Source organism: Mytilus edulis, chromosome 4 (genome assembly GCF_963676685.1).
Source record: "Mytilus edulis chromosome 4, xbMytEdul2.2, whole genome shotgun sequence".
Lineage (NCBI taxonomy): Eukaryota > Metazoa > Mollusca > Bivalvia > Mytilida > Mytilidae > Mytilus > Mytilus edulis.
Genome location: NC_092347.1, coordinates 44,454,420 through 44,481,459, shown reverse-complemented (window position 1 = coordinate 44,481,459; position 27,040 = coordinate 44,454,420). Strand labels below are relative to the sequence as shown.

Genomic DNA, 27,040 nt, shown 5'->3' with positions numbered 1-27,040 from the left:
ATTCCATCCCAAATTCATTACAAATCTAATCTTGAATTCTATCCTAATTCTATCTTATTTTTGAGAAATCGTTTTAGAAATTCAAATGTGACGTCACTTTGAACTGGCTTTGGCTAACTCGGCTGTGTATTTCTATGTGCTGGTATTTATGGTGTTTTATGTAATGTACTAATACCCGTTTTTATTCTATAGTTAGTCACCACTCCGGTTATATCATGTATATCTATTATATAGTCATTTTATAAAATATACAGTTTGCAAAATTATGTATTATTCTAAATAATAAGGATGTTCTTATCCCAGGCAGAAAATCCTAGAGATATTAGTCACAACTTTTTGAAACTTTTGGTCCTCAGTGCTCTCCGACTTTGTGCTTGTTTTGTCTTTCAAACTTTTTTCATCTGAGCCTCACTGGTTAGTCTTGTGTAGACGGAACGCACGTCTGACGTATTAAATTTTAAACCTGGTACCTTTTGTTAGCTATTATTCGTGTGTTTCTCTGTCCTATATTTTTTCTCATTTATTTGTATTGTAGTCCTGTCATGTAATGTTGTCATTTTAAGGTTGTATTAAACATTATCATCAAAGCGGGAGGTTGGGCATGACACAAAACCAGGTTCAACCCACCATTTTTTCTTAAAATGTCCTGTTTCTGTGTGTGTTACACATTTTAATGTTGTGTTTATGTTGTGTCGTAGTTCTCTTATATTTAATGCGTTTCCTTCAGTTTTAGTTTGTTACCTGGATTTTTTGTCTCAATCGATTTATGAATTTGGAAAAGCGGTATACTTCTGTTGTCTTTATCTAGACTCATTTTTGTATATAATATTGATAATATTTTTATTTATTTAACAGTTTATATTGACACGACTCTGTGTGTCTTATTCGGTGTAGTACGTTGTGTTTCATACATTCATCTCTTTAAGTATCAATTTGACGTGTAACTCAAATGTAATATATGTAGCCAATGAGTGATACACTTTTGTGAGATACTATTAAAATTTTCCTACTAAGTAATAACCGAAAGATATTGAAATGTCAAGAATATGACAAACAATGAAACAACACGTTATTAATTTCATGCGTCTGTAGCGTTTTCTGGATCTAACCTCACCATGCCAGGAACGCTCAACGCAAAATACTTCTTGGTGCAGAAAATTCTTTTGAATCCGAAACTGGTGTCGGCTATCGTACCAATGCAATAGGATCCGTTCAATAATCTTCAACATCGTACTTTATTTGGCCTTTTTACTTTTTTTTTTATTCGAGCGTCACTGAAGAGTCTTTTGAAGACGAAACGCGCGTCTAGCGTAAATAATAAATTTAATCAAGGTATCTATGATGAGTTTATTTATAAGCAATTGTTTTTGAAATCGTGTACGTCTTGTTCTGATAAAAGAAAATAACATTTTACCAATTGACAATATTAGATAAAATGAAAGATATTTTATCAGTGGAAAGGTACATGTGTTTTAGAGCACTATATTTTTAAGAAGGAAAAAAATACAAGCTTAGCTTTCTTACTGCTTGAAAGACTGCTAGATTTTCTTAGCTAAACTTGTAGCATTTTGCAATAGTTCTTTTTTCTGTTTGGTGATATAACAGTAAAAACTGTTAAAGTGGCATAACACGTCTGTTATTCGCGTTTTCCACAATAAAAAATCTTGGAAATTACATAATTTTTCAAATAAACATTTCGAGATTAAATTTCAAAGATTTATTAAAGTTTTTGGTTAACCAACGTTGTTTACTAATTAAGAAAATGCAATAAATAAAGGTATTAATGGCAATTTGCAATACAACTTCAATATTAAAGATCAAAGAAAGGGAATCTTGATAATATAATAGAATGGTCCATGGTCATGACATGACCGTCAGGTAGGTGTCTATCTGACACTGCTAAGATTAGACCTATACCATGAACCGCATATTAGCTTATCTGAAAACCTTTTATGTCATCCAGAATTCACTTAACTGGAATTAAAATCATTTAGAAATTATTTTATTCTGGTAATAATCAATAATCATAATAGTTTATATAAGAAGCATTTATAACTTATCAATGAGAAATATATTCGTACCGTGAAATATTAGATGCATGCCAGAAAAAGGATGCAATTTGTTAAAACAAAACGTCGAGGAAATGGGATTAAAACCATTTAAAAATATCTTATCCTGGTAATAATCATGCTAGCTAAATAAGTCTATATACATGTATATAACTTATCATTGAGCAATATTCGTCTCATGAAATATCCTATTCATGTCTCAAAAAGGGTGTAATTCATTAAAACTAACAATGCAATCTAAACAGGATTGTCAACAATTACTCTTACAAATAAAATTGAATGAATAGGTCATAGGGCCTAGATGTATGTTGTTTTGTTTTTTTAAATTTTAGTTCATTTATGTGTTGAAATTGAAAGTGCGGCGTCCATTTTCTCTGAATTAAAAATATTAAGTTCACATTTTGTTTATGTGCCAGCTGAAGCTCGCCTCCGTATGCGGGGGGTTTTCCCGCTGCGTTGAAGACCCATTTGTCTGTTTTCTGCTCTTTGGTCTGGTAGTTGTCTCTTTGACATATTCACCATTTGAACTCTCAACCTATATTTACCACAACGGAAAAAATAATCTGGACTATGTAAATTCCTTGTCTGAGGTTTCGATTTAATTATGGAAAAAATATAAACCGCTATTTTGATTTATCGGCGATTGTTCTTTTTCTGATAGGTGATGTTCGGGAGAAGCTCCTTTCCGAATGCAAAGGATTATATTAAAACGAAAGGAAATAGAGCTATCTTTCTTTCAAAGAAAGATTTACATGTATGTCAGTTAAAGTGATTAGGTAAATGAACAACTTTATTCTGCCATCTCAAATACCAAATTGAGAAAAGATACCAAGAGGGCAAGCAAAAACAATAAGGCTTTCAAACAGACAATTACATCACCAAAGAAACAGAAACAACGAATATTCATCACTAACCCCGAAAAAACTAGTGGCAAACCTAAGTGCCTAAGAAAGGTTTGCATTTATTCTCCAGCGATAAAATTAAAATGTTCATTCCTTTTAAAATTTAATTAAATTGCATTGTTTCAACTCACAGATTCGTTTTTATAGCTACTGATAACTCTAAAGCTGACCTATCTTCCTTAACCACAAGCGACTCAACTCATTTCAAATTGGTTCAACTTTCAGATCAAAATTGCCGTTTCAGCTAAAAACATATATGCTATGGTAAAATCAGACTATTTGCAAATTAAAACTGCAACTGTACCGTACGGTTCAGTTGTTTACATCAAAATAGTATGTCTCTGAGGCTTCAAGGGAATGATTGACCTGAAACACTGACTGAAAAGAGGACACCGAAATGATCTATCACTCCAAAAAATAAATTCAAATTAACGTTTGCTCAATATTGAAGCGGAGAAAGGAGACTTTATTTGTCAAATAAAGAAAAAAAATATAAATAGCAATGCTTTTATGTATTTCTTTCACTTGAATAACAGTTTCAAACAGAACATTGTTTTTTAGACAAGTCATTTTGAAGATAAGAGATGGTTAACAAGGATTTCAATGTCATTGACGTCTTTAATGTTTATTGTTTTGTTTACTTTGTTAGTTAAAATATAATTGTATCCGTCCCACTTGTTTGATGAGATAATAAATAACACCTGTTGTTTGCAATTCAGATGTGTCATTATTACTTGAAGTTGTTTTATTAATCTGCAATTAAGTTAAAAGATAGACACACAAAAGATAATTAAATGTTCCAATAGTACGGCGCTTTTATCAGAATTTATCTTGTGTGTCTCAGTCATGCAGATGTTTCAAGCAATAATATTAAGAATCTTATAATGGAATTATAAAGACCGGATAATCAGCCAGCCGTGGGTTGAAAGTTAAATCTCTAACGAAACTTGAGCTGATGATGCAATCGGGGATTGATAGTCTACAAGCAGAAGTGTTAAACCAAAAGCGGTAAAACATGAAAACAACACTATAAATTTCATTCGTTCGAAGCGCTTTTCTGGATTGACCTTCACTCAACATGCAAAACATGTAAAATGTGTAATTATGTATAAAATATATCAAACAGCAACATTTAACGCTGAATTATAATTTTATGGAAATATTTAAAATTGTCAAAATCCATCAATTTAAAAATAAGAAGATGATGAGGTATGCCAATGAGAAATAAATTTACCAAAGACCTAATGACGCAGATATTATCACGTGGGTCACTGTTATGGCATTCAACATTGGGCAAAGCCCTTACTTCATAGCAAGCTATAAATGGCCCGAATAACCCACGTTTCAATGAGTGCTTATAGTTCATATATCCCAATGAATTGCAGATTAAGGATGCGACCGTAAGTGCATTGGAGATAACTTCTAATTTGTCATCAAATCTGTCAGAATCTGTCATTAGAACTGTTCTAGGATAATATGTAGCGCTGTCATCCTGACACCTTTTAGACTGTTCTACGATTAAAACTGATTTGGTCAGTTCTAGGGCTAGAGTTGATTTAGTCAGTTCTACCTAGAACAGTTGACCTTTTGGATTATAGCTCTTCATCTTTTATATAAGTTTTGGATTTCAAATATTTTGACCACGAGCATCACTGAAGAGACATGTATTGTCGAAATGCGCATCTGGTGCAAGAAAATTGGTACCGTTAATTTTATTTAAACAGTTATATCCTAGAACTTTCTGATAGTTTTACATAGAACAGTTCTAGGACAGTTTAGAACAGTTCTATGACAGATTATTCTGACAGTTTTAATGAGAGGTTAGAAGTGATTTCCACTATAGGTCTGATTCATATCTTGATATTTTCATCGATATATTACATAAATGTCTGACTTTGTACTTGAATCTATCACAGACAAAATAAGATAATATTCGTATGATGTGTTTTGTCATTTGATTGTGCCATGTGATTAGGGACTTTCCGATTGAATTTTCCTTGGATTTCATTATTTTTGTGATTTTACTTTTTCCAATTGTCAACTTACCATTTTGGAACAGTAACAACTGTTTTATCGTATGGCGTTTACATATCTCAGTTATTACCTTATGCCGTTGAATGTTTACACTATACTGACTTAATTTACAGGGGTAAGCTCCTTACACAAAAACTTCTCCTTTAAAGTTGTAAGGAAAAACGATGGAAATTGACACTAGATTCAACAGTCACCATGACGGTACGATATTTCCTGGAGTCATATTTAATGTAGTCAGATCTTAAGATACCAGTACAATCGTCTTATCTGATCCTATTTTGCGAATAATCTATTACAAGTTAGTGCTGATGGCGGATGGTGCAAGAATAGATGGAGACACTTCTCTGTCGATACACCCAGTCACGCCCCTTTTGACGTCTTGCGATTCCCTCAGTGTTTGTTTGTTACCTTGATTTGTTTCTCCCAATCGATTGAGGAGAATTGAACATCAGTAAACTACTGTCGGTATTATTTATGTATATGGCATTACTAGACTCTGGCATATTCAATTTTCAGTAGTACTTTACAACGTTTGTATTTTGATTATTTGATTGCTCTTAATTTTACGCCAATCATCAAATAGTTCATGCATGTTCAGAACAATACGAGGTGCCAATGGAGAACTATTATGGTATATATACTGGACAGGAGGCAGACATATAGTCTTATAACAGGCCACCTACGGGACCCTCTAAGAGTTGTTTTAAGTAAAACAAATAAAGTGCAGAGAGGGTGGTATTTTATCAACACGAGGATTCGGATTTAACATCCTAATTCTGACCGAACGTGGCTTCGTGCTTATAAATCAAGCAGACTGCCAACAGACATTCCACATTGTTGATTGTTTTCTGCTGGTCAGAAGACGACCAGTAGAGACAATATTTCTTTCGTGTTTATATTATGATTCTGTAAATAAAACAAATAAAAGTGCCGATACAGTATTTTGAAAAACAGGATGTCCACCAAGGCAACGTTAAGAGTGGTACTTGTAAACAGTTTATTCATTAACCAAATATTAACTCAATAAACAGGAGAGGAGTGACACTCATTAATTCGCTTCAACATGGAAAATTGGTCCTACTTCTAACTCTTCTTGCTGAAAGAATGTAAAAGGTGAAATGTTATTTCACATGATACAAAAATTGGTCTCAAATTGGATATTTTTCTAAATTTTAACCACTGTTTTGTGCGATTATCATGCAGTTATGTTAGAATGTTTGACACGTTTCTGATACAGTCATTAACTCCCATTTATATCTACTTATATCAATCAAAATGTTTCAAATATAAGCATTCAAAGAAATATATTATTGAATACACAGAAATATTGATTTGTCGTTATCATTAAGAGTTATATCTCTTTCCTTGCAATATTTTATTAGAAAGTAGGAAAATCATTTATTATCTTTTCCTTGCAATATTTAATACCAGGTAGGAAATATATTATCAAATTACAGAATTAATTAATAAAATAATGTATAATCGGACGATCAAATATTATTTTTGATACATTTAATCGTTTACTATTCAGTCAATTAGTTAACAGTATTTCAATCCTTTGGAACGGTACATTTAGACAGTTGAATTATAAGATATATTATATAATAGTATTTTTTTTAAATAATAACTACGGACGAAATATAAATTTTGAAATATATGTTTATAATTTTTTTTTATTTTTTTTTTTTATTAATTTCCGTTCACTCTTGTCTGACGATTTAATAAATGAATAAATGTGACACAGTGTTTAATGTTAGAATTTTCTACAAAAATTATGTTTGATTTTATGTTACAGAACCATATTTATTTTTTAGATAAGTCTGTTAAACAGTTGAGTTGTGTACAGAAGTGGTCAGTTCTAATTTCAATTTTTACAAAAGATTTTTAACAAATATATTCCTTAATGAATCACAGTTCATCAAGTCAAAATACTCTGCGCATGAGCAATCTGTGCTTAAGTTATTTTCTCAATCAACTCTTGTGACAAGTTACCTTACTAAAAGAAGTATCTTGCAAAAGATTTTCTTAATAATGTATACTGAACATCGACATATCATCATGCTGTTAACATAGTATCATATTTTCTATTTCATATTGAAACAACGATATGATTTTGATTTTTCTCTAGAGTTTTATAGATGTCCATTACCGGTTGGGTCATGTATAAGACATCGATTACAAGTTTAGAGCAAGCTTAATGATATTCATGGTACAACTGTTGTCTTTTTCATAGTGCTGAGTTGCACATTTCACATACGTTTCGTTGTTAGGAAGGTACTTACGTCATTAACATCATATTTCATCACGCAAACTATTCATTTACTGTAAGTCACACACGCCTTTAAACCATAAGATGGTTTCTTTTCTAGGTAATTCGGCTGATGATTACACGTTACCTCAAATGAGAATTAACTACTTTTCTTGCTTATCGATTGACCGGTTATCGATTGTTATCTATAGACTTGTTCAAAAGAGGAGAAAAGGAGATTGCATTTGAAACTGGTTGTATTGTATTAGCTAGTCATAGTATGGTGGCCGAATGTGGCCATTTCCCCTTTTCGTATTTTCGCGTTTTCTCCATTAAATTGTCCAACGCGAAATCGGAAAATCGAGAAATCGAGAAATTCATTTCGCGTTTTCCCGTTTTCGCTTTCGTGTTTTCGCGTTTTTGCTTTCTCAAATTCTCGATTTCCCTATTTCTCGATTTACCCGTTTCTCGATTTACTGATTTCTCCATTTCTCGATTTCTCGATTTCCCTATTTCTCGATTTCTCGATTTCTCGATTTCCCTATTTCTCGATTTCTCGATTTCCCTATTTCACGATTTCCCGATTCCGTGTTTGCAAAGTTAAAAGAGAAAACACGAAAACGCGAAAAGGCGAAATGGCCGCATTCGGCCACCATGATAGGGTCTGGATACATTGTAGGTTAACTTTTTATGTCATTATTCTTAAATTTTTATATCTTATCACCCCATTATTCGCTGTTCTTTATTCTTTGGGTATTTTTTTTTTCTGTAGAATTTGTCAAATATTCTCAATAATCTGTAAATCCCATCCAGATTTTAAAATGCATTCTTGCCCCAACGAAATATTTAATCAGAGCAATAATATCAACATAAAGCATCTTATGTTGAAATATTATAGTGGGGCAAAGCTGCGCTCATACTGAATTTTAATTAAAAACTTGCTCAAAACCGGCATCAAAGTTCCAAATTTTTCGTCCGTTTTTCATACATACCGTTATCGGAATAAGGTTGACCAGGAACAGTTGTATTTGTTTAACATATTATTAGTCAATGGTTGATAATAAAACAGTTTCATTATAGAAAGTAAATTATAAAGTGTTTTTCTTCATATTAAAGTACATAACATAGCCTCTCAAGTACAGCCTAGCCCTTGTCGTCTTATATTTATTGTAAGTGATTATGGAACTGACACACAGAATTTTACTTGTTTCTGTTGTTAAGAAGCTTTTTATAGCGGAATAGAAATCAGTGTATCATTCGTTAAATACTTGATATAAACAGACAGAATTAAAAAAACTTTCAATATTTAAACTTAACACGTAAAAAATTCCACAGCACAGCAGGGGAGTGTTTTTTTTTTTGTTCTTTGGTTGTGAGCCAGAAAAGGTCCATTTCTGTTGTTTTTTTTTTTTGTTTTTTTTTTTGCATTGGGAAGATCTTCTGGCTCTCTTCTACCTCTTCCCTTGAAATAGGTGGTTTAGACAGCAGAGGCACAAAATAAAAATGGCGTTGTTTTGTCGAAATGACAATAATAAATAGAGAGCCTCCCCGTGCTTAAGGTTTATGCTCTTATATTATACTAGATTATGAGCCTTCGGCTGCTGTCTGCTCTATGGTCGGGTTGTTATCGCTTTGACACATTCCCTATTTCCTTTCTCAATGTTATTATGAATGTAGATATATTAGAATGTGAGCTGTGTTATACATGTTTTTATGGTACGACAGCCTTAGTAGGACATCTCTGTAGGATGATAAGCTAGATGAATATAAGAACTACACGGACAATAACAGTTAAGGGCCAACTATTTTAAATATTCTAGGGAAGGAATTTTAAATTTATTGTTGTTAAACTCTACTTTCATCACTCATGATTTGGCTAGTGGTTAGTTGAAATCATTAGATGAGGAATGAAGAAGGAAAGAGGGTATTATTGATCATTTTAATATGTCGCTAAACATGCCTTTTTTTCAACTCTTAGCAGACAACCATATTTATATACGAATTACTCCTGTCCCCACCCCAACCGAAGTTATTAAATATCAGATGGTTTTCTCTTATTTAACACAACTTTAAATTGATGCTAATTTTTAACGCACAGTGACACATATTTCATGCAATTGCATATTCAGGAAAAACGAGATTAAACATCAGATATATATAATATAAAAACTAAGAGATGTGTTATTATTGATAATATGGCAACTATCCACCGGAGTTCAAATATGAAGTGGATGTAAGCAATTACAGGCAACCGTAAGGCCTTCAGTAATGACAAAATCCGATACTGTTAAGCCGTGAAGTCCATGAAAAGTGTGAAACAATTTAAACGAATAAACTAACGGTTTAATTATACATAACAAATCAATTTAAAAAATATCTAAAATGAGTTGAGACATGAACCAACGACAACCACTAAACTGTAGGCTGCTGACTTGGGACAGGTTCATAAAGAATATGGCAGGGGTTGATATTAAAACGAAGATGTGGTATGATTGCCAATGAGACAATTTCTCACAAGAGACTAAATGACGCAGAAATTAACAGCCATATATCACCATACGCTCTTCAACATAAGCATAATAAAATTGAGAAAGGACATGGGGAATGTGTCAAAGAGACAACATTTCACATATTCAGCTATAAAAGGCCCCGAAATCACTAGAAGAAAACTAACAGCCTAATTAATGTACAAAATAATGAACGAAAAACAAGTAAGTAACACAGCAACAAACAATAACCACTGACTTACAAGCTCCTGACTTGGGACAAGCATATAGTTTTTTACATACATAATTTGGCGGGGATAAACATGTAAGCCGCGGATCCCAACCATCCCCTAACCTAGTACAGTGGTTTAACAGCACAACAGCATGTTTGTGAGCGCTCAACCCTCCCCGAAGCTGAAACAGTAGCGTAGCAGTACAATATAAAAACAACCGGCACAAATCAGTTGCAATTAGATTAACTCAAAATATCGGTACAGACAAACACAAAATAAAACCAGCAAACTAGAATTAAGACAATAGAGTATTGAACTAAGAGTATTTGCAATTACTGGTAATGTACTACGAAATAACTGTGTTCTCGGGCCAACTGATTTATTTATTAAGAAACGTCTGGTATACCTTATATACTTACATATAGATCCATATACAATGAAGGTTGTAGAAAAATGGTAGATCCGAAGGTTTTGACCATCAAAATTGTGCATTAGAAATAATATTTAGGACCAGAAGATGTTCTTCATGGAGCACCATAGAAAAACGATATTTAGAACTTCCAGATATCTTAGCTTTATACAAAAAAAATCCAGTTCGGTTTCTTTTTAAAAAAATGTATAGACTGAGATGTACTTTTTGATCAGTCATATTGACAAACATTGACGATTTTTCGTGCACTTTAAGATAAATCGTAAAAATCAAATAGTGGGAGATTAAGCCTGGTTTGTTTAGAAAAATTGAGACATAGGAAAGCACTTTAAAGAAAATTGTAACGAACAGAGCACACTTTTACAGTCATGCATGTCTACGGGACGTATCTTAATATTCTAAAAAAAAAAAAGGTCATCGAAAACTTGATTTATGTCATCCAACATAACAAAAATCTGCTATATTCGACGTCAAAATTAATTTTTATTTTACTCTTCACCAGAAGACATTCTGGAGATGTGCAGAAGAGACCAATAAAACACGCCCCAGACGAAAAAACTCAGTTTCCATTTTGCACTATTAACGTCTGTTTGGTAAAACAAAAATAAATTTAGACCACGACATAATCAACAAAGATGAAATGGCCATATCATTGATATAAACAATTTAGTTGAATAAAAAGGAAAGAAATGAACAAAAAATTTGTTCCTACGGTAACCGTTTATGAATCAAAATGATCAATATGAGTTATTAACTTCAAATAGTTGTGTCAATGTGGTTCAAATCTCCTACACGCTGCGCATTGGGCATGATGGTGTACGTTCGAGTCCCATCAAATCCAATTGTTTTTTCATCGTTTCGTAATTTTTTACATTTGTCGTTTTAAATCACATTATCATGATATTGTAAAGACACCTTTTAAAACAACAAAAAATAAAAAATGTGCTAACAATATTCAGTTTTATTAAGGTTGAGCCGGTAATTGTGTCTTTGATTATATGTATACTAGTGCGTAATATGTCCCATCTTAATGTGTTTTTATCAGCCGAGTACATTAAAGTACACACAAACTCATTTTTGGTTATTCAAGTTAAAAGAAAAATAAATAAGGCCGTTAGTTTTCTCGTTGGAATTGTTTTACATTGGCATATCGGGGTCTTTTACAGCTTACTATGCAGTATGGGCTTTGCTCATTGTTGAAGGCTGTTTGGTGACCTATAGTTGTTAATGTCTGTGTTATTTTGGTCCCTTGTGGACAGTTATCTAAATGTCAATCATACCACATCTTCTTTTTTATACAAACAATAACTGTAGATTTTCTCTGGTGAAAAATTTCTATAATTTGGTCATACATGTACATAGAACGAATGTTAACTTGTTGTTACCATAGCAACTATTTTACTGATATTAAATAGCTAAACTTTATATCAATTTTGTTCTTCATTGTATTAATACAATGGTTCACTAGTAATTATGTATGCACGTTGACTATTTAAGGTGTAATCTATTGTAAAATGTACACAATACATAAAAAAGGATAAAATACGTAAAAATCTGATATTTAAGCTTAGTCGGCCTACTATTTTTACGACGTCCTAACAAGAAAACCGCAAGAGATAACTATATACTTTTTGGTGTTTTATAAGCTCCATATCATAGAGATCAATTGAAAGAAATACCAATAGATTTTGAAGTGGGGCCAATTTTGCCCCTTATAGCCCCTTCTCCTTTTCATGAATATTACAATATAAATATTTGAATTCTCAAGAATGGCCATACTTATCATTCTTAAGTGAATATTGAAATAAACGATTCATTCTTGAATTAATTTTTAGCGGGAACATTCTGGTGTCACTACCAGAGCTGTCAATTTCCCTATCTGTCGTCTTGACGTAGAATAAAATTGATTTGTTAATCGTATCTGTGGATCAACTTTAACTAGGGAATTACCATTCTTGTCATTTTCATATCCGGTGGTTTCTGTGAACTAACTATTACAAACAGTACACGCAAATGCTTCTAAATTATTTGTTCGTTAATCAAATACACTGTCAAAGACATGACCACTCGTAGACATTCTCAATTGACTTGTTTATCGTATTTACCGATAATAATTTCATTCGACGATTCGGACCATCCTGGTAAGAAACTGAAAAAAGTTTCATCAATCAAGTCTTAGACTGATTCTTACGTTATGTGGATTTTCTGGCTGTTTTATTACGTTTACATTTGTTGCATTTATTTGGGAGGGAGGGTGTGTAGGTGAAATGTATTTGGTTATTTGTATTAGTTGCATATCACTGCTTGGACACTCCAATTATAATATCAAAGCAAAAATCCCGTATTATGCGTATTTGGGAGCCTAACAGGATCATGATAATTATTACAAGTATTGGCACTCATACCACATCTTCCTATATCTATATATCAACTGAAACGAGTTAAGATCCCTTAAGAAATTAATAAATTATTAGGATATCATTTACAACAATCAACAAACTTGTTGAAATAACTGTATGGAGACTCCAAGTCAGAACTTTTAAATAACTCTGACCATGGAAATATTATATTGACGTCAATATAATACTTCAATGCTCTGACCGATTGTTGAATTACAATCAAAATTATCCTGGTACAAGTTTGTACAATGTTCTGTTTATACCTTCAATTGGTCTGGAACATGGTCCGATATTTTGAAACCTGAACAAACATACCGCTTACGTCATTCATCATCCTTTTAAACACCTGTCAATATTTTTTGTAATTTTAACATCATTTAATATCGACAAATATTTTTTCATTACCAGATATTAAGTTAGTAATAGACTTTTAAATGAAAATGTGTGGACATTTACTTTTAGGCAAGCCTATTCTGGATATTGTTTACAACGGCGTGTTATTGCACAGCACATTATCGGAAAAAAAATTAAAAATTAATACTAGTACTTAATGTTAAATGTACTAATCTTTGGTACATCATTTGTCTTTCGACGAATTAAAAGATATTTTTGGCCGGGTTGCTTATACAGAATTGTTTGAAAATTTCTTCAATTATTCAAAATTTGGGGAAATTTAAATTAACTTGTTTACTAAGTATATATTTATGTATCTACATGCATATTGAAAGAATTACATTATAATTTCGAAAGATTTGAAAAAATATAACAGAAGAAACTAAGCATTATTATTTTCCAGTTTCAGTCATTTTTCAAGCGTGAAGCCATAGCTGTAAGCAAACTTTTATCAAAATTTATGAAACAGCCCATTTACTACATCTGTCATCTTTAAGGTATCTTATTGTTGGACGAACCTCCTTGTCCTGATTAATTGTTTGTTAGAATACCCACCCCGTTGTTATCTGTGTATATATAATGTCTTTATATGTGATAATCTAATAAGAACACAATGGTTTCCATCCTTCAGACAAGCACAGTCTAACTGTTTCGGTTCTTATACACCCTTGGCTTTCTTATATAATCAGCTTTGAACATTCCTGATGAAAATCAATCCAGAAAAGCGCTTCGGAACCAAGACATTTATAACATGTTATTTTCATTTTTTTATATCAAAAACCTAATATTACCAGAAGACTACCGTGAGGTGGTCAATTTCAATTTTCACGTTTTCCTACTTATATAGTACGTATTTTAATTACTGATTATGAGTAAGTATGTCATTTCCGTCAAGTTTAAGTGCTTTATTTTGATTGGCCATAGAATGAATTTGGCAAGTCTTGTACCAATTTTATTTTCATTGCGTTTTTGTTTGGTTCTTTGTTATTGTTTGTGTTTGTGTTTCATTTTGGTTCATTTGGGTTGTTTTGGTGTTTCGGTGTGTTGTTTATTATCTTCTAGGATGGCTTTTTAAAAAATATAATAAACAATTAAAAAGATATTTTGAAGGATTCATTCAACAATAAAATTAAATTATTTATCATTAATAAAATATTAGGCATCTAGCTATTTTTGTTATGTTTGCTGCGATGACATTTTTTCTTTCATTCACGCAATCAAAGAAAACCTTTAATAATGGTATTAACTATTCAAATCGAACAAAGACTAATTAGTTTGTGTAGGAAAGGAGCTCATTTAGAATGTGCAATCAGCACAACTGTTTTGTCATTTTTCACCAAGTTACCAACCCAATTTCTTAAATTCCTTTCTGAACGTATTGTATTTGAATGAAAACTAATCTGAAAATCTCTAAAGACTTCTTCTAGGATGATAAATGACAGTTTCATTGTTTCGTTTTCTTTACCAAAATCCATAAAATCAACTTTGAGTCTAATTTGTTGGTTCTGTTGACAGTCTAAACCTTATCAGTATCCCCGCAGTATATAGACTTATATGAATACATGTCATTTATTTCAAATAAATCACCAAATCCTTCAAACGTCTTACGATTAAATGATTTTTCGCGTAGGAATTATGACCAAATCGAAATCAAGACCTATTTAATAAATATATATATATACCATTTTCTAGGATTGACTGATCGGAGTGTTTTTATCTTGAGAAAACACACGGTAACCGCAGGGCAATAGTCGATTAGTTAAAATCAATATGTCGTCTAATTTCTTGAAACTTCAGCAACCAATTATGATTTTCTTAACTTAGAGAGAAAAACAACTTTGCTTCAAGAAGCAAAATTAAAGCATAATAAAGCTATTTTATGGATATTTACAGCTGTGACCGAGCTTACATAATATAATAGAAGTCAAATAAAGCTTTGCCATGAAGATGTTCTTTTTAATAGTCGAAAGAAATGTTTCCGTCAGTGTTACCAAAACACATGGTAGCATTGGCTGACGCTACCGGCGTCATAAACAGAAATTCCCTTGCAACTTAAAATTTTTAGTAATATTTATACTTTTCAGTTCTTTGGCCAATATATATATATATAACCATTGGCAGGGGGATCGATGGCCGATCTGTGTCCGAGTGGTCTGAGTAGTTTAACAACTGTATCACCATATCCTGTCAATGTTGTGTTCTCGATTCCAATCATAATCGACTAGGATTATCAGTTTTCCTGCTGAAGGTTGGTGGTTCTCGCAGGACATTCCGGCTTCCTCAGTCTGTAACATTTTACCACGAAATAGCCAATAATGCTGAAAAAAGCACTAAACATCTATCCATGTGAAGCCGAAAGGATAAGAGGGGCTTAATAACAAATTTGTATGCTAATTACATAATTATGTTCATTCCAGTCTTTTGTGACAAATATTAAAAGAAATTTACCAAATCAGTATTTTTTAATGGTTCCCAACAACGAAAATTTCATAGATACTAGAAAACCGAAACCCATTTAAAAATATTTCCTATAAGTATCATTCAATAATAAACAGCTTACATGCAAGTATGTTATTACAAGCTTTCCACATTTGACAGTTAAACCCATACTTAAGAAACTTTATATTTTGCTAAGCAGAATTCTGTCGGAATGGGACGTTAAATTCGACATCTCGTGTATATAGGTTTATAAAAAAAGTCATATTAACAACTCTCTGAGGGTGGCATAACACATTGAAAAGATGTTTCTCTATTGCATATACCCTTCTGTTAGAGTATAAAATGTCCGTCCTTCTTCCCAGCTGATCGACTGATCTGAACTGCTTCTCATATATTAATTGCACAACATATGAGACCATGACAAGATCAAATTCGATGATAAGTCTAATTTTCGGGGATATTTATATCGTTGAAAAAAGACAAGGACTATCATGACTACGATCATAAAATCCGTAAATAGTTCATCTCTATATGTCTCTTATGGTTCTATTAATTCTTTGGATTCTTATCCCATTAAAGTATATTCAACATTTCCATTCATTCAATTTTTTGCTTTCATATTTTCATAAAGAGATTAAAAAACCTAGAGTATTAAGCTGTTCCTGTCGAAGGTGGTATGCCGTAAATATTAGTTGATAATTTGGTTCCTTAATGTACATTTGCGAGTACAGATCAAGTTGTCGTTCCGGGAGACCATCTAATCAAAATTATTGAAAGAATTGCACTGTACTATCCGTTAGCAGCAACTAGGTGAGAACATTCGTTCTTTTTCAGAAGCATGCAGTTTTTAACTGGTTTTGATTGATGATATTTCGAGCAAGGAGGGTTTCGCATGAATAAGTCGCATTAAATCTACTTATCTTCTCTGTCTAGATTCTTTACACCAATAAATTATAACATTAAAATGGTAGACAATATCAGAGTATATATAAATAATTAGTTTTATCTACTAACTAGCTGCATTGTGCCATAGGCATTCATATCCAACATGTAGAGAAACATTAATACATATTATAAATAAGTTATCTCGGGCGAAAGACAACTTTCTGCGTGGTGCCAATCTTTATTCTAATTCGTAGCTAAGGTCACTATCTCTGTTCTTGCATATTACGATTTGTTTTTGCCAATTTCTAATTATCGCCATTTTATTTTAGTCGAAACTATTTCCTGAAAGAACGACCATCTACAATGTATCACAAGTATGTAGAATTTATAAGGTTAGTAAAAAAATTTCTGTAAAAACAAAAAAGGCAATTTTTCAAAATTTAAATGTTGATCGTATTTCAAAAGTATTTATGAGGAAAAATCAAAGACTATCTGGTATCGAGAAATGAGGCAAAAAAAAAAAACAACAACAACACAATGACAATCAATCGGTTTAGTATTGGCAATGCTATTATCTTCCTTAGAATCGGAACATGTTTTATTTTTAGTTTGTTAGTACATTGTTTTTTACATAATTTTGTTGTTTGAGTATTTCATCTGACCATACATTGAGATATCTTATATTGTGCATACCGAGTCAGTTCATATTTAAAAAAAAAATAAAAAATGATAGCTTATACTTAATAATACTAATAGTGTATTATAACAATTTCGTTTTTGAGAAAAATCAGGGTGGCGCAATACTTTTTTCTATACCACTGAAGGACGCCTCCGGGTGCGGGAATTTCTCGCTACATTGAAGACCTGTTGGTGACCTTCTGCTGTTGTTTTTTTTCTATGGTCGGGTTGTTGTCTCTTTGGCACATTCCCCATTTCCATTCTCAATTTTATGTCTATATATTTTGTCATTGAAAAATACAAATTTTATAACACCGACATTGCTTTTGTCATACTGTTTTCTCTGCCGTTTTGGAATTATTGGAAAACATAGGTTTGATAGCTGATTATCATCATTATTTCTTTCTGCTGCTAATAATATTGCACATATTTATTGGCCATTGTATTGGTCTTACGTATTGCGTGGGGTTTTATTAATAAATTTGATCGATTTATTAATCTTAAATAAAATAAACTAATTCAGTTTTGAAAGTTTTTAAATAGCAGAGCAGTATGCATTTGTAAATTAATTGGCCAGGCGTTCGCCAGAATTAAGTAACTTTTTGAGTGGATATTGTGTTATTTAGGTTTAAACAAGGAATTGTATAGTACCATACAAATCCGTGGTTTAAAGTTAAGTGCTTACATTTTTCTGTCATCAAATCGACACCTTTTCACTGCTTACTGTGTGATTAAATCGTGTCTGTTTTATTGTTTCATTGACAAACCCATACATTTTGCTAATAAATTATATAATAACTATTCATTTATCTATGTATTAAAGAAATGCACATTTATACCCCGAGGGTGTTCAGGCATATTTAAAAACACCAGTATCAAAATAAACTTGCAACAATGATACAATTAATTGTAATTAAGGATCCTGCATTTATCATGATTTTCCATGAAATAAGGATAAATTGTTGAAAGAACCCTCTCCTCTGTTATTAAAAGCAATCATTTTGCATTTACCATACTATTACATGTATGTTGTAAATCAAATACACCCAATAGGGCTCACACCTTCGAGATTGTTTCTAATACACATAATTACCTTACTAATTCAAACTTCAATATAATTATTAAAATTTATCAACGAACATGGAATCAAAGACTTGAAATGATGAGTTAAGATTATTTTGAATATATTTGTGAAGTCCCATTTTTCACACAAACGCGTCATTTAAAATTTGATGACGCTACAGTTAGTGAAGAGTAAAAGTTACACCGACAACAGTCTGTGAAAACCTTTGCAGCGTTAAGACAATGGAGAGCAGCTTACTGTAAAAACAATGTTATGATTGTTATGACGCAACTGGTTTCGTAAACTCAGTTTTCATCAAGAACTGAAACAATGAATGAAAAGCAGTTTAAAATACTAATAATTATATACTAGTATTTCCAGAGTCAGTGTTAATTTCTTTAATATCGTATCCTTTAGAATCTATCTGATTATCCAACATAAAAAGTAAGTGCATGACTGAAAGGTTTCGGGTTCAAGTAATAAACATTATGAAGGTCATCAGACCCCTTTAAACAGACACGAACTTTTTGTTATCCGAAATTGATTGTTCATTGTTGAAGACCATACAATGACCCAATTTCAGTTTTTTTTTATGCCATTCTGTATTAGTCTTTAAATGGATAGTCACCTCCTTGGTAATTATGCCACATCTTCTTTATATTGTCCAGCCAGATCCGAGACATCAAAATGGAGTTCTTATAGTTATGTTTCGTCGAAGACAGTTTCGTCAACATAAAAGCATAAAAGGTGGACAATTTGCGATACCGCATCAAAATAAGCTTCAACAGTGATTTAATAAATAAATATCTGTTCGATTTCCAACTGAGCAGTAGAAAGGAAAAAATATTTACTGCGGTAATTCAAAACTGGAAGATTCACAATGGGAAGTATTCAATGACAAATTGCTCTGCTGAATTTTCTTTCGCTTTCATAACGTTTGACTATAGCGAGTGAAATTTAATTTATCCAAGTGCTTTGGTTAGTAAACATCGTCCACTTAAAAAAAAGAACTAACATTGTCATTTGATTTGTTAAATGTTGCTTCCTTATAGCTTACAATGGCAATCATTTCCGGAATATTTCGGACAAAAACAAATCACATTATTATTAAATGCGTAGGTTTAAAAAAAAAAGATCAATGAGGATGATTTGACACGACAAAAAAGGACGTAATGAAGCCTTGCAAAGAATCCCTTCAAAGAGTTATTAGAAATATTTTTAAGTGCATAGATTATGACATCATCTAATAAAAGCATTTGTTTCAGTTTCATATTCATAACGGACGTGGCAGAGTATTTATAAATTCCGCTTATCCATTATTGCCACGACAAGTTAGGTATAATTTTCGGAAGGTTTAAATTAACATGACCGTATTCAAACTCAAGTAAACTCTCCGTTGCTTTAATTGAATCGAAACATTAAAATTGAATTTACCTTAATATGTTTCAATTGTCTCACATATCATCAAATAAACATTTCAAAAAGCATTTATTTAATAAGGGATTTTTCTTTTGGAAGAATTCCAAGTCTTTTATTAGTGTTATGGTAAACGTTTACTGGAATTGGAATAGAAATTATGCGATTAAAACTATTTGACATACTGATATCTTGCTTAAGAGAAAACCGATTCTTCTGAAACATGCTTGAACTCTTTTGAGAATGTTCTATCAATCAATGTTTTATGAGATTTTATCGGAATATGATGTAACTTTCGACAGGGAAATCCGGTAGGCTAACATTTTTTTCAACGTTAAAAGCTTAGACAGTTACATTTTTATATCAGATTCGTGAAAGTAAAACAAATTATCATTGTATTGACATATTTTCTGACAGCGAAGATCCGCTAGGCTAATGCAACGATCAGGAAAGAGCAAAAAAGTGTCTAGATTTATGATGAGTGAATATCAGTCGGTTGCTTCTAAATATAGCACCAATGCAATTATTACTGGTACCACTCTGGTTAACAGCATGTGTTGAGTACCAGACAAAAACAACCGGTAATGGATAACAAAATCGGATTACAAAGAAAATGATGTTCTTAAGTGACCACTAATGGTAAAGGGCCATCAGCATCGAAATTTAATCATAGTTTTTGAATCAAATAAGATGAAATGCGGTGAAAATGATAACAGTCTTAATTAGGGAATTCTATAGAGGGAAATAAAGCAAACAGAAGTAACAAATATGCACTGATCGAACTCCTAAGAAAGTCATGTGATGTAACAATTACATTGCATAGATGTTTCATAAGATTCTGTGGGTTTGATTGATAGATAACTGTGACGAGGAAATCCAAAATTACGTGACATTTTTCAAGAAAACGCAACCCAAGGTTTGAATGGGTTATAAAAATACGGTCATCCATAAACTTCCATCCGCCACTCATAAAAACCATTGGTGAAGTGTGGCATGCGTTTTACTGGGTGTGATGTATAGATACGCAGAAATATTTTGTCGGAATATGGACGTATAATTCATCGTGTAGTGAGAATTCTACGCTCTCTGCACTTTTGAAAACCCTTGAAATAACTCTTTTATCAAATATACCATAATTCTTCAATGGCAGTCCAACATTACCAGTACTTCATCCTGGTTGACCAACCATAAAGAAAATACTATTTGTAAAAATGTTAATTTGTTCTCGTCCTCATTGTGCTCTCCCTGGCACTTTTCTCCAGAAAAGCATCAGAAATTGCTTGACTCGTTATATCATGGTACTCATACAGAAATAACCTAAAATTGAAAAAAAAATGATACGACTTAAACTCTTCTTTTTAAATACTTGAACGATTCGCGAAAGCATTAATCGTGCGCTGTTGGACCAGTGCAAACAACATGTTTTCTGGAATATTAAAGGAGTAGGTTCAGTAAGACTTCACAATTTTAGCATTTTAGTTAAATTTTAGACGGTTTCCGTCTTAAATGAAAGTGGCCGCATTCGTGTTCATTATAATATTGAAATGTAAGTTAAATTTGATGATAACACATAACATATATAAAGGTTGAGGATGAACACGTGTGCGGCCAATTTAATTTTTGAAAAAAAAACCAACTGAAAAGTGACGTTATTTTGGCATATTTGATAGATTTTTAATGAGAGCGTTTTTAATGAATAGATCAGTTAAAATCTTCCACATAAACTAATTGAATCAATTGAAATAGACACTTAAGTGTTTAAAAAGTGTCCAAAATCGTTCGTTAGATGAACCTAAAATTTAAGGCCAAAATCGGCCCTTACCGGACCTACTCCTTTGAATAATCTTATACGCTAAGAAAGGAAAGTTGTGTGAGCCAAATAAACAAACGTATAAAGCAACAACTTCATTTTGTTTTATTTTCCTGAATGCGTTATAAATACGAGATGAATTAAGGTGACACAGTAGTTCTTTTCAAACATCGATAGTTTAAGAAAAGTTAAAGATATAAACATATAAAAGTGAGCTCAAATCCAAATTGATACATAAAAACTTCAAAAGAGGTATATTGATAAAATGATGAAGCAAACATATTGTGTCTTTGCAAAGAAGACAATCAAAGAATGTTTTTTCGATCGTCCTTTCAGATATACAATTTAAATGATATAAGTACATTGTAATAGTTAAAGTTATTGACTTCGAGTGTATTTATAAAATGAATTACCATTAACAATGTAAGAAAGACTGGATTTTCCACTCACAGGAGGGATTGTTTGCTAAAAGGAGTTATAATAGCTAGTATTTTCCTCCAAATAGATAATTGATTTTTTAATTGCTGTAAACGATTTAAACATTAACTGTTTTCAAATTAAATTGGGAAATTCAGACAATAAAACTTCCCAATATAGTTTATTGTCCTAAAAAAAAATCAACATTCGGTTATTTCAAGAGAACCACCAGCATATGGTGGTGATGAATGTCAACAACAATCTATTTAAATCTGAGTAGATGAAAGGTTAACATTTGAAAAGGTGTAACTAACTTAAACAGAAACGTGTGCATTGATTTCCGGGCGACAAACACGTATGGCTTGAAATGAATATTTGTAATAAACAAGAGTAACAAGTACAGAATATTCTATACAGGAATCGGCAAAATTTTGTATGAATAACAGTTAAGACATATAATACACATTTTTCAGTTTCCTGTTTTCCTGCTTCTATCTGGGACTAGTATAATAGACCCAGCTTCTATGTAGAGCGAGCGAAAATATGGAAATTGGGGAACGAGTTCTTCTCTGTGTAATCTTTGCGGTCCGTGTTAAGCTATGCATAGGTTTCTATAAATAAAAATCAGAGAAAATGGCTGATAATAAACAGAAAGCAGAAGATATAGGCCATATTTTTAGGTTTTTTTAATCTACCTAATATAGCATCCTTCATATGATCATAAGCCATAAGATCGGCTCTTACTTTTAAGGTTCTCAGGCTTCCTTTGTCAATAAAACATGATCGCCATGATATAGTTCATAAGTTCGCTACGACTTTAAACACCAACTAACAAATACATCTTTAGCGTTATTCCTGTATTACCACCGGAACTAGTTATTCCTGTATTACCGGAACTAGTTATTCCTGTATTACCACCGGAACTAGTTATTCCTGTATTACCTCCGGAACTAGTTATTCCTGTATAACCACCGGAACTAGTTATTCCTGTATTACCGGAACTAGTTATTCCTGTATTACCACCGGAACTAGTTATTCCTGTATTACCACCGGAACTAGTTTTTCTTTCTTTTCAATAAACAATAGATTAATTAAACTGTCCCTAAAACATCATTCTTTATTATTATTATATATATGCCTTAGTTAGATGGCTTTTATTTGGGTGCTGATTGGCAATTGTTAATGACTATTGGGGTGTTGGAGTGTTAGGCGTCTTTTTAAATAGAACCTAAGTCTATGGAAAGATTTTCAAATACTTCATTGAACCCACTGATTACATTGAAACCAAAAAAGAACTTGAAGGTCCACGGTTAAAAAGTAATTTCCTGTGCTAAGTACTTTGGTGTCAATTAGCGAACCAATTTAGCTGCCAGTGGGCGCGTACATTTTCAGACAGGGTATTTCATTGACTTTAAATTCTAAGAATAGGCTCATTTGTGCCTATTGATATCTTTTTGAAAAAGAAGATGAATCAATATGCATGGTTGTTAATATTTATATATAAATATGTGTGGCCATGTGCGTCTGAAAGACTGAATACGAGAGAAATATCTAATTCCTAAATGGCTGTTTCCCCATGGTGAACATTTGATTGTAAACGAAAGATGTAAACTCAGCTTCATTTGATCAAATCATCTATTACAATCTCTGGAGCATCTGAGATCACTCCCCGGTTTTTGGCGAGGTTTGTGTTACTCAGTCTCTCATGTTTCGATGACATATTTTGTTATGCGTAGTTTGATTAATTTTGTTTTTCCACTTATGTGAATGCAACTTTTGTTTTCAAAATTTCATAGTGATTTCGATGACGCTTCGATGTGCCTCATCTGTGAATAGTATAAGCGAGAGGTATTCTTATCTTAAATTAAGCCGTCTAATATTTATGTTAATTTTGATAATGTAATGAGTGTATTAGTTTCAGTCATATATTTAAGTACATTCTGTCACTATCGGTGTCGGAAAAATAAAAAGAGAACAACTTAGAAAAGTGCTTGCGCATGCGTCGGGCGCCATAGACGAACTCCAAATTGCTCCTGTTATTTTCTAAGTTTAAAGGCCTTAAGTTACAAAGTTACCATCTTTTTGACACCAAAAACATTTGATAACAATATAGTAGTAGATTAATTCCAAATGTAGAGAAAAAACTCCTCAAATACCTTTCTTGCTAATCAGCTGTGAGTACTTGTGAAAACTTGTCACGTACACCACTTCCGGGAAATAAAAAGGTAAACATTAACAAATCGCATACTAACTTGCTTTAGTTCTGCTTTACTTTTCATGTACTAATATTGCTCATTTGTCAAGTTCATTGTCCTCGTGGGTAGCAACACGAGTCCAGTATAACAAATCATTATTTACTAACGCTTATATTCAAATTTATGTCTCACCTTCTATGTTCGAGCACATCATATTAATAAACAGTTATAAACATTTTACCAATAAAAATGTCGTTATTTAGTACAGTACTCACACTGATAACAATTTATTGTGTGTGTCATGAAGTAGATCATAAGTTTGTGTCATTAGAAAATGGCAAAACTACAGGTAGTTCACCATTTATCAAATCTTACCCAAAAGACATTGAAGATCATAATGCTTTGTTATTTGTTCCAAAAATCAACATTACAGAGAACAAATTTGTATCCATGTATTTCTGGCTATACCACTCAAGCAAAATACACTGCTGCAATAAAGCATTACATGCAACTTTGAAAAACCACCACTTGTTGCTAAAAATTCTGTTAAGTGGCCAAATTGAACTCAACCCAGGCCCTAGAATGCCACGCTGGCCATGCGGTTCATGTGGAAAAAATGTCACTTGGAAATGTAAAGCTCTAGAGTGCGACTCTTGTAAGACTTGGTACCATGTAGACTGCCAAGGAGGTATGCAAACAACAATGTATAACATAATGGACAACAGTAACCTGTCCTGGAACTGTATTAAATGTGGACTCCCAAACTTTAGTAGTTCATTTTTCAACCAAACTGATATATCATCATCAGTCACAAACAATTCTTTTTCATTGTTAAGCGATATTGGTAGTCCTGGACAGCCACATGCTTGTTCATCACCAATATCACAAAAGGACATCAGAAAACAAAACAAAAAAGGTATAAATACCCAAAATAAGTTACTCAGACCTTTAAAAATAGTAAATATTAACTTCCAGTCTATTAAGAACAAAAAACCAGAAGTAGATATTTTGATTGATACCACACAGCCTGATATTATAATTGGTACTGAAACCTGGTTAGACTCAAAAACATCATCTTATGAATATTTTTCAAAAGATCATTACACAGTATTTAGAAAAGATAGACCACCAAATAAAAAAGGACAATGTCATGGAGGTGTACTCATAGCTATATCAAATAATTATTTATGTACAGAAATCAAAGAACTAGACACAGGATGTGAAATGATATGGGTAGAATTATCGATATCAAATGCACGTAAATGTTATATATGTGCTTATTATCGACCCCAGCCAGATGATGATACATCTTTAGATTTACTAAATGAATCCATAAGTAGAATAAATGTAAACTCAAAGTCAGCCATAATTATTGGTGGGGACTTTAATTTAGGAAACATCAATTGGGAAACAACAAGTGTCATCCCTGGAAAACCAAACCAAAAACAACATCAACAATTTTTAGATATGATAAATGACCATTCATTAGCACAAGTTGTAAACATACCAACTCGAAATGATAAAATTTTAGATCTTGTGTTAACAAATTATCCAGCCATCATTGAAAAAACTGAAACCATACCACCACTAGGTGAGGCAGACCATGATATTGTATATTTAGAATGTTTACTATCACTAAAAAGATGCCAAACCAAGCCACGAAAAGTATATAAATATAAAAATGCTAACTGGCAAAAAATAAAAGAGGATATAGACGGCATATATCAAAAGATCATACATAAAAAAGATAGTGAAGATACAAACACACTTTGGTTAATATTCAAAAACTCATTACAAAACACTATCACTGAGAACATACCACAGAAAATGATGAGAAATAGTAAAAATTTACCTTGGATAACAGACAGTATTAGACGGCAAATGAAAAAGTACAAGAAAAAGTATCAAAAGTACAAATTAAAAGGCAAAGGGAAACTAGACCAACTTAAAAAATTAAAACATGATATACAAAAACAACAAAGAACATCTTATTGGAATTATATTGAAAATATGATATGTGGGATACCAGTTGATGAAAACCCTACTACTATATCAAAGAGTTTCCCAAAAAATCTGTTCAGTTACATAAAAACACAAAAGTCTGAAAGCTCTAACATACCACCACTCCGAAAAGAGGGCTCACTAACATCTGACTCAAAAGCAAAAGCTAATATTTTAAATGAACAGTTCAAAAAAGCATTTACACCTGTAACAGATGACCCAATACCAGACAAGGGCGTCAGTAAACATCCGCAGATGCCTGATATTAAGATACAAAAACAAGGCATTGAAAAACTCCTAAATAATATCAACATCAACAAAGCTGCTGGGCCTGATCTCATCCATGGTAAAATTTTAAAAGAGTGTAAATCATCTATCTCTCCCATCTTATCAATCATATTTCAAACATCACTGAACTCTGGAAAGATCCCAGATGACTGGCGTCATGCAAGTGTATGTCCAGCATTCAAAAAAGGTGACAAACACGATCCTATAAACTATCGTCCAATATCATTGACTTGCATCTGCTGCAAACTATTAGAACATGTTGTAGCTAGTAGCATTATGAAACATCTGGAAAAAAATAAAATACTATATGACTTACAACATGGTTTTCGATCCTCCCGCTCCTGTGAAACTCAGCTAATATCATTTATTCAAGATCTTGCAAATTCAAATAATAAAAACATCCAAATAGACATCATAATAATGGATTTTGCAAAAGCATTTGATAAAGTTTCACACCACCACCTCATGTATAAAATTGGTTTCTATGGTATAAATTGTAATGCATATTATTGGATTCAAGATTTCTTAACAAACAGAACACAAACAGTAGTCCTTGAAGGTGAAACATCAAATAAAATTCCTGTAACATCTGGGGTACCCCAAGGCACAGTGCTTGGTCCAATTTTATTTTTAATCTTCATCAATGATTTGGCA

The 27,040-nt window shown here is 32.3% G+C and overlaps 1 protein-coding gene across 5 annotated transcripts in view; it reads left to right on the top strand.

The window, feature by feature from the left end:
• Nucleotides 1-27,040, top strand: part of LOC139519750 (small conductance calcium-activated potassium channel protein 2-like) — a 174,721-nt gene that overhangs the window by 77,066 nt on the left and 70,615 nt on the right. For all 5 annotated transcript variants that reach the window (XM_071312003.1, XM_071312004.1, XM_071312001.1 and 2 more), the window contains one exon: nucleotides 16,848-16,910. The gene's annotated coding sequence lies outside the window, so the exon portion shown is untranslated. The remainder of the gene's footprint in view (nucleotides 1-16,847; nucleotides 16,911-27,040) is intronic.